We start from the raw sequence: 9,073 nt of genomic DNA on the forward strand, positions 1-9,073 counted from the left end.
CAGAAGTTTGTAACAGTTGCAGCATTTTTATTGAAATATTTTTGTCATTTTGGCACATTCTATAATCACTAGAAGCATTATTTACTAAGAAAAAAATTGAAGTAGGATAGGCTCTTATTTCCATTATGGACATTAATTCAAGGAATGGTGTATGGTTCCATGGCAGAGTACTAGCCTACCCCACAAGAAATCTGGTTCTATCCCAAGAACTGAAAAAGAAATAGTAAATTTAAAAAAAATAATTTTAGCTTATATCCCACTCATTCTTCAGATCAGTGATTTTTTTTAGATCCCTCTCACCTCATGGAAGTGCTAATGCCTAACCCTCTCAGTCTGGAGCACATAGTATGTTTTCCTTTAGAGTATAACTTCCAAATTGCTATAATTATTTACTTTTAATTCTGTCCTTCAAATTTCTTAAGGGTGAAAATGTGGTTTATTTTGTCTTTGGAATGGCAGTACCTGAAATACTGCTGCTACATAGATATTGCCCATAAAAGACTGTTTATATGAAGGTAGCACTATGGGTACTGGAGATTTCTAGGGAAATAATCTCAACATGCTCAATTCACTGTTTCTTTATAGAAATGGAGAATTGCAGGGAATTTTGTATTATGTGTTCTGCATCCACATTGCTTCATTTAATCCAGTTCCCATCAATTACCATCAGGGAAATCTATGTCATCTCATGTAAATAATTTCATCTCAATTTACATCCTGAATAAAAAGCAGGACAATGATAGCACTTTTCCCCTAGCATTGTGGGTGTGAGTCAGTACATATATGGGTGACATATTTTAAGCACTATGTAAATCTTAATTATTGACTTATTATTTCTCAATATATAACCTTGACTTAAAGAATTAACACTGTATATTAGAATTTCCATAGCTTAGGGAAGCAATGTCTCCCATAAGTGTCACCTTTTTTTCATCAAATTTTGATTATTGCATATTAGTGGTATTATAGCTTTTGCTTCCTCTTCTCATTTTCTAATTTCTCCATGCAATAGATTTAGATGTTTTCATATTTATAAACCTTCCATGGGAACAGGGAGACAGATGGTAGGGCTCCCTTCTCATGGATCTATAGTAAGAAATGTCAGGTTATGTCTTCATTTTCTCAGACCTGTGTATCAGTAAGAATATTCTCACCATTTCAATGCTGCTTGGACATCCTTTACATAAAATGTTTCATACAAGTTCCTCAGGCAAATACTAAACTATATTTATCTTCTCAGGAGTAGAAACTGACATCAAGTCTCCTTCAGTTAGTCTCTCCTATGATCCAGAGTTCCCTGGGTACATGGTCAATGCCCATTGAATATCAGGGCCATGGCTTCAGAGAAGGCATTCTTCCCAGTCTCTTTAACCATTCCATATACTTTTTGATCTATTTAAACACCAAAAAGTGGTAGGAACTTCTTTTTGAGTCTTTGTATGAATAGGAAGATTGATGGAAAAAATGATTTAATGTCCTGCTATATGGAAATTTTATCAAATTACCTTTGTAAAGAAAGGCAAAGTTATCGCAAGTACATAACTTTGATATAATGCATATGAAATGGAGGCAGTGAGCATAGAAATAAATTCAGAGAAACAATAAGATGCTTAGTTCAGGGAAGCCACAGAACCTCCTCGTGGAATACACAGATACAATGTGAGCAGGATAAATGGAAAGATATAATTTCAATTAAGGCACTGAATATCATGAAAGGTGGAGCTTGCATTATTGTTTTGAGGATGGGATAATTTTTACCCCAAAGTTTTAAATGTGGTTTTTTAGGTAGAAGTTCAGAAAGCAGCATTGCAGTGTTAGGAGTTGTGAAAACAGGAGGAAATCTGTCATAAATCCCTTGCTGACATTAGCTGGAAATACAGCCTAGGGAAGGCTTGTAGAAAGCAACAAAATAGACATTTGGGGTGTGTATGGGTACTGATGTCTAAACCCAGTGGTGCTTTAATACTGAGTTATATTCCCAATCCCCAGCACACTTTTTATTTTATTCTTAATTTTGGTACAGTTTCTCACTATGGGTATTAGGACCTCACTAAGTTGTTGAGGCTTGCCTTGAACTTGGCATCCTCCTGCCTCAGATTCCCAAGTTCCTGGAACTATAGTCACATGCATGCCCAGCCAAAGTAGACTTTAGCCACAGAGTTTTTATATTGCTTGCCTCTCATTAGATAAAAGAAAGGTGGCTGTGGTTCTGGTTGAGTGGTAGAACACTTGGATAGCATGTGTTAGGCACTTGAGTTTGATCCCTTGCACCTCACAAAAATAAACAAATAAAGGAAAGGTAATTGTGTCCATCTTCAACTAAAAATTAAAAAAGGAAGAGGTTATACAAATACTCTATGTAAATGCAATAAAACTTTCAATTTCAAGAGAAATAAAGTATTTAAAACCTAAAACCCAGCTGTTGGCAAGAAGATCAGTCAAATTCAACCAGTCATATTCTAGTTGGCATATCTGTCACTAAGGAGGAAAAGGGAATGTCTTTCATTACAGGTTTAAGTACAACTGTAAGCCTTCCATTTAAATCAATACTGTCTGAAAAATGCGAGAACATCCCTTAGCTAAGAAACCTCTAGATGCACACTCATTCATTTTCTGAAGGACGCCTCAGTGCTGGGAAGTAGAGCCCCAAGCCACTGAGTCTTCTTCAGAAAATCTGCCCATGTTTCCCAGGCTTCTGTCACCCTGCTTCCAACGCCTGGACTTAGGTATCTGAGACAATATGGGAAACATCTCCACTATTATGCTCTAATTAACATTTCTTTTCCTTCAAAATTACATGAATTTTTACAGATTATACTTAATTTACCTTAATGATCATGCAAATGTAAAATATTTGATTATTTAGTGACTGGTAGAAACTATAATTGGAAATATTTTTATGAAGATCATTTGAATAATCCAGACATCATTAATCAATAAAATTTTGTAGATAATAAAATATTTCTTATAAAAGACAAAATAAGGTCCCTGTAGATTATTGTCAGTTGCTCTTCTTTGCTACAGAAATTTCAGTGAAATTACAATAAAGGACTTTGTTTTATTCCTAAAGAAATCAGTAAATTTAAAATAAGCGAAATACATTCTATTACTTAAGAAATTACTACTTATGAAAAAATTCTTGTTTAAAATTCTCTGTGCCTTTTCAGTGATTATGCATACCAGATCAGCTGGGAGATGGTGGCAATTTTAGGATCTTTTAGGAGTCAAGGGCAATGTTTTTTTAACATAGGAGGATATAAACTATAGCCAGATCATTGGGCCTATGATTATCTATAATAACTTTAGTCTGCCAAGCCATAAAAAATTTATTTTATCACAAATTTATGGGTTTTTCCTAGTGTTTTTAAAACCTCCTTTAATATCTGGGATTTTTTTTTAATTTGATGAATCTACATCAATGAATTTCTTATTCTGGAAAATGCTGGCATTAAATTTTATGTCTTTTCTCAATGGCATACATTAGTAAAGAAGAACTCTAAAGCTAAGAGAATCTGAGAGCTCTAGGTGAATTTGAGAGCGCCAGAAGTACAAAAAGTATCAAGGAGCAGAGTTTTTCAACATGAGGAGATAGTAACTGTCACCAGATAATGTCCCTGGACTATGTATACTAATGTTACTATAGAAATATCACCTGTGAAAATTGCATATTTCATTTGTTAATGAATTCTAATTTATTCTATTATTTTTCTATCTCCGTGAATACCTAGGATTTTTTAAATTTTGTAAAATATTTTAATTGGTAATACAAACTCTTAAATCATACCACTTTTACTGTTTTGGTATTATTTCTAATGATTATTTTTAGTTATAACATTAGGATACATTTTGACATAATCACAAAAGTATGAAATAAAGTTTGTTCTAATTCAATAACCAACATTACTCCTCTCACCTTCCTTCTCCTTCTCCCTTCCCTATTGATCCCTGTGTAATTTATTTATACTTCTTAATAAATTAGTGACTGGTGGATATACTTAATGTTGGGATTCACTGTGATTCATGAACAGATGTAGGAAAGTTTGGTCAGGTTCATTTCATGGTTCTCTTTTCTGTCTCTCCTTTCACCCCTAAATACACTTCATCTAATCTACTGATCTTTTCTTCAAATTTGATAAAATCTCTTATCCATTTTTTGAGAACATTTTCAAAAAATAATCAATTTTTCCAAATTTAAAATATCTTTGTGGTAGTGAAGAAAATAATTTATCATTCACATGTAGTAAAACTGAGAAAATTTTAAAAAATAAAATTTCATCAGGTTTTGGTAAGTTTTTACTAGTGCTAATATTACATAGGATTTTGTAATGGTGTGTCTGAGCTTATGAGTTGCAATAATAGAATTTGAAACACTTTAAGTGCTAGAAATTATTGTAAGGCAACACCTGTCAGTCTTTTGAATCATTATTTCTTGTGTACATTTTTACTAAATAATTTGTTCATGTACAACAATTCTTGTAATAACATAAGTTATACTAATGGTATGAAATAAAAGTAATATTATAAAATTTCAAATAATAACAATTTATAAATACTTGTGTTCTGGATATAATATAACAAGAGTCAGACTTTAAACTGCCTTCCTCCAGCAGCTACATGGAACCATCTCTGCCTTTTCTTCCTATCAGAATTCGCCGAGGCTTTCAACATGAGGTTATATTGAACAGACAGCTTTAGTTCATCTCTCAGAAAACTGGTAATCTTGGTGTTTTAACTGAAATCTGACAGTACCTGTCTTGTTGTAGGCAGGGCAGGGAGGGCATCCCCAAATAAAGACAAATGCTTCTTCTATCCTCAGACAATGGTCAATAAGCAGCATCTTGATGCAGACTTTTTGTGTGTTACATTCATTTTCTAAGGTCAGAGAAGCCTGAGTTGTTTTCTGGGTTCCAATTATAATGAACTAATCTAAGGCCTCTCACATGGACCTCTCACACAGTCTGACACAAAATAAAATAAGATATGAATTTATTTAATGTTATTTGTGAATGAAAACACATTTGGAAAATATATTTCTCAGGACTGCTTACTGAAAACATCTCAGAGTAGTGACACCCAATGTCAACGAATACACTTCCTAGCAACATTGGATTTCCAAATTAATTGATTGTGAGAAGAAATTATGGTGTGAACAGGGATATTTAGTGCTGTAAAAGGAAGAAGAAAGGAAGAGAGGAAGAGTGAGAAAAAGAGAGTGTGAAGAAAGAAGAGAGGAAGAGTACAAAGATGAATGCAATTTCTTCATGTGGGTGTAAAGAAGTTCCGTAGGTCTCCTTCCAGAACAAACCAGTTTTCTCTTCCTTGTGCTCATTATTACTGTCATCATTATCTGTGGGTCCTCAATTAATCCCTCATGCTAGTCTACTCCATCATATCTCTCACCCATACATGTGTGAATTTATGGCAGGACTATTTTTGCTATTAAAGAATATTTTAACGTAGAACCTACATGAGCTATGGCTGAGATTGGATGTCATTTCTTGAGCTTCTGTAGATTGTAGCTTAGTCACAAGAAGCTGGTGTGAGAATCTCATATATCAGTTGCCTAGAATTTTGCTTTATACTTTAGTATCATCAAAAGAGAACCCCTTTGTGATAATTTTGGTTTGCCAAATAACTAGGATTTCTTGGATAAAGAACTCTGTTTCATAATATTAGCCACAATTTGTATGTCTTTCATAGTGAATGGCATACATCTTTACATGAAGTATCTTAGTGAACTTCCACCAAAGTTGGTAGACTAAACAAAAGTACAATGTTCTCATGTAAGTGAATCATATTGTACATTAGATGAAAGATTTGTCTTTTTTGTTGTTCTTATTTTTAGAGAGAGAGAGAGAGAGAGAGAGAATTTTTTTAATATTTATTTTTTAGTTCTCAGTGGACACAACATCTTTATTTGTATGTGGTGCTGAGGATCGAACCCAGCGCCTCGCGCATGCCAGGCGAGTGCGCCACCGCTTGAGCCACATCCCCAGCCCCATGTTTGTTTTTATTTATTTTTTACTTTTTAGTTATGCATGACAGTAAAATCCATTCCGATAAAAGTATAAAAGCATGGAATATGTTGTCTTCTAATCAGAAGTCCACTCTCTCTTGTGAATAGACATTGCAGTAAGATTCACTTAGGTATTTTTTATATGTAAATAGGAAAATTAAGTCAGAACCATTCCACTGTTTTCCCTATTCTTGTTTTTAATTTTTTTTTAGTTGTTGATGGACATTTACTTTATTCATTTATTTATGTATGGTTCTGAGAATCAAACTCATTTATTTACACATGAGGGGCAAGTACTCTACTATTAAGCCACAACCCCAGCCTCTAGATTTCCCTCTTCCTTTAATTCCTACTTGTCTACTATATTGGATCTTTTGTTCTTCCCCTCCACTTTATTGGGGATTACCTTTCAAATGTTAATGAAAAATTTGACCTCCTGTTCCACCCATTTACTGGAAAATATAATAAAACCATTTTTTAGAGCTGAGGGATAGTCTCTCTCTCTCTCTCTCTCTCTCTCTCTCTCTCTCTATATATATATATATATATATATATATATATATATATATATCACAATTTCTTTGTCAATTAATCTGTTGAAAGGCACCTAGGTTAGTTTCATAGCTTAGTTATTGTGAATTAATCACAATAGCTATAAACTTGGATGTAGTGTGCTGAGTTTTAGTCATGTGTGTATGTACTGAGGATTGAGATAACTGGGTCAAACAGTAGTTTTATTCCAACTTTTCTAAAACATCTCCATATTGCTTTCCATACTAATTGCACCAGTTTACAGCCCTACTAGAAATGTATAAGTGAATCTTTTTCTCCACAGTCTCACCTACATTTATTGTTACTTGCATTTTTGATAATTGCCATTCTGACTGGAGTGAGATGAAATCTCAGTGTGATTTTAGTTTGCATTTCTCTAATTGCTAAAGATGTTGAATATATATATATGTATATTTGTTTACCATTTGTGTTTCTTTTTCTGTGAATTGCATATTTAATTCCTTTGCTCATTTATTGACTGGATTGTTTGGGGGTTTGGTTGTTTTTTTTGTGTGTTTTTTTTTGAGTTCTGGATATATCCTAGAAATTAATGCTCTATCTGCGAATCAGGTGGCAAAGATTTTTTCCCATTTTGTAGCCTCTCTGTTCACATTCTTGATTGTTTCCTTGGCATTGAGAAAATTTTTATTTTGACACCATCCTACTAATAGATTTGTGATTTAGTCCTGGAGCCATAGAAGTCCTGTCGAGGAAGTCAATTCCTAAGCTGACAGAATGGAGAATTGGGCCTACATATGCTTGTAGGGTTGTCTCTTGTTTAATACCCATACACTTGGTCAACATTGAGTTGATTTTTGTACAGGGTGAGAAACAGGAGTTCAATTTCATTTTACTACATATAAATTTTTATTTTCAAAAAAATTTGAAGATGCTATATTTTCTCTGATGGATGTTTGTGGTGTCTCTGTCTAGAATGAGAAAACTGTATTTATGTGGGTTTATCTCTATGCTATCTGTTCTGTTTCATTCATCTTCAAGTTGGAGTTTGTGCCAATATCATGCCATTATTGTTCCCACAGCTCTGAAGTATAATTTTAGGATTTGTATTTTGATGCCCCGTTGTCACTCTTTTGCTGAGAATTGCTTTGGTTGCTTTGGGCCTCTTATTTTTTCCAAATAGAAGGATGGCTTTTTCTATCTCTATGAACAACATCATTGAAATTTTAATAAGAATTGCATTAAATTTATATAGTAGTGTGGGTAGTATGGCCATTGTGACCATGACCATTAATTCTACCTGTACAAGAATATGAAACATCTGTTGATCTTCTAAGGTCTTTTCAATTTTTTTCTTTAGTGTTTTGTAGTTTTTATTGTAGAGGTCTTTCACCTCTTTTGTCAGATTGATTCCCAAGGAGTTTTTTTTTTGAGGCTACTGTGAATTGGATAGTTTAATAATTTCTATTTCACTTTATTCATCATTGGTATATATGAATACAGCTGATTTATGGATGTTGGTAAATTTGCTTATGAGTTCTATAAGTCTTATGATGAAGTTTTTGGGTTTTCTAAATAGAATCATGACATCAGCAAATAGAGATAATTGGAGCTATTTTCCTATTTGTATCCCTTTAATTTCTTTCTTTTCTCTGGTTGCACTGGCTCATCTTTCAAAGATTATATTAAAGAGAAATGGTGAGCATGGCATCTCTGTCTTTTTCCTATCTTTAGAGAAAATGCTTTTAGTTATTTTTCATTTAGAAGGACTCAAATTTTTCAGGATCCAGTCTGACTTTCCCTGGGATTTATGGACTCAATTAAGTTTTTTTAAGTCTCAGATAAAATATGGAGACCCTCCCGTGGACTCCTAGATCTTTCTGCCGAGTTGTCTTTGCACTGCTGCTTGGTGATCCCAGGATGGCCCTCATTCCCGGCCTGGCTCCCTTCAGTGTCTGCTGAGCTCAAGTCATCTTCTGTGGACCTGTTTAATGAGCCAAAGAGCCTCTGTGTAGGCTAAAGCAGGTGCTTCTTTAGTCTTGGTATTTTCCACAGTAAGCTTGTTTCTAGGATTTTTCAGCCTTTTCTGTCCTGTGTTCTACACCTCCTGGAAAGAGCTTTCTCTAATTTTGTCCCTTTTTAAAATTTAATGTACTCAAATTATGTATTTTTCTCAGGGTCTCTGTCCAACACTGAATATTAGTGCAATCGCTTTTACACTCACCCTGGGAAAAAGCAGTATTTTTACTGCTTCAATCCCAAGTAGCCAAGCTACAAGAAATGCTACTCCACTCAAACCCATCAACTTGCATCTTCCTATATATATATATAGTTTGGTACTGAGGATTGAATTTAGAGGTGATTAAGCACTGAGGACATTCCCCACACTTTTTATTTATTTATTTATTTATTTATTTATTTATTTTAAGACAGGTCTTTCTAAGTTGGTTAAAGCCTCATTAAGTCAATGAGGATAGCCTCAAATTCATAATCTTTCTTGCTTAGCCTCCTGAACTGCTAGCATTAAAGGCATGTGCCACCATGCCC

This window comes from Callospermophilus lateralis, chromosome 3 (genome assembly GCF_048772815.1).
Source record: "Callospermophilus lateralis isolate mCalLat2 chromosome 3, mCalLat2.hap1, whole genome shotgun sequence".
NCBI lineage: Eukaryota > Metazoa > Chordata > Mammalia > Rodentia > Sciuridae > Callospermophilus > Callospermophilus lateralis.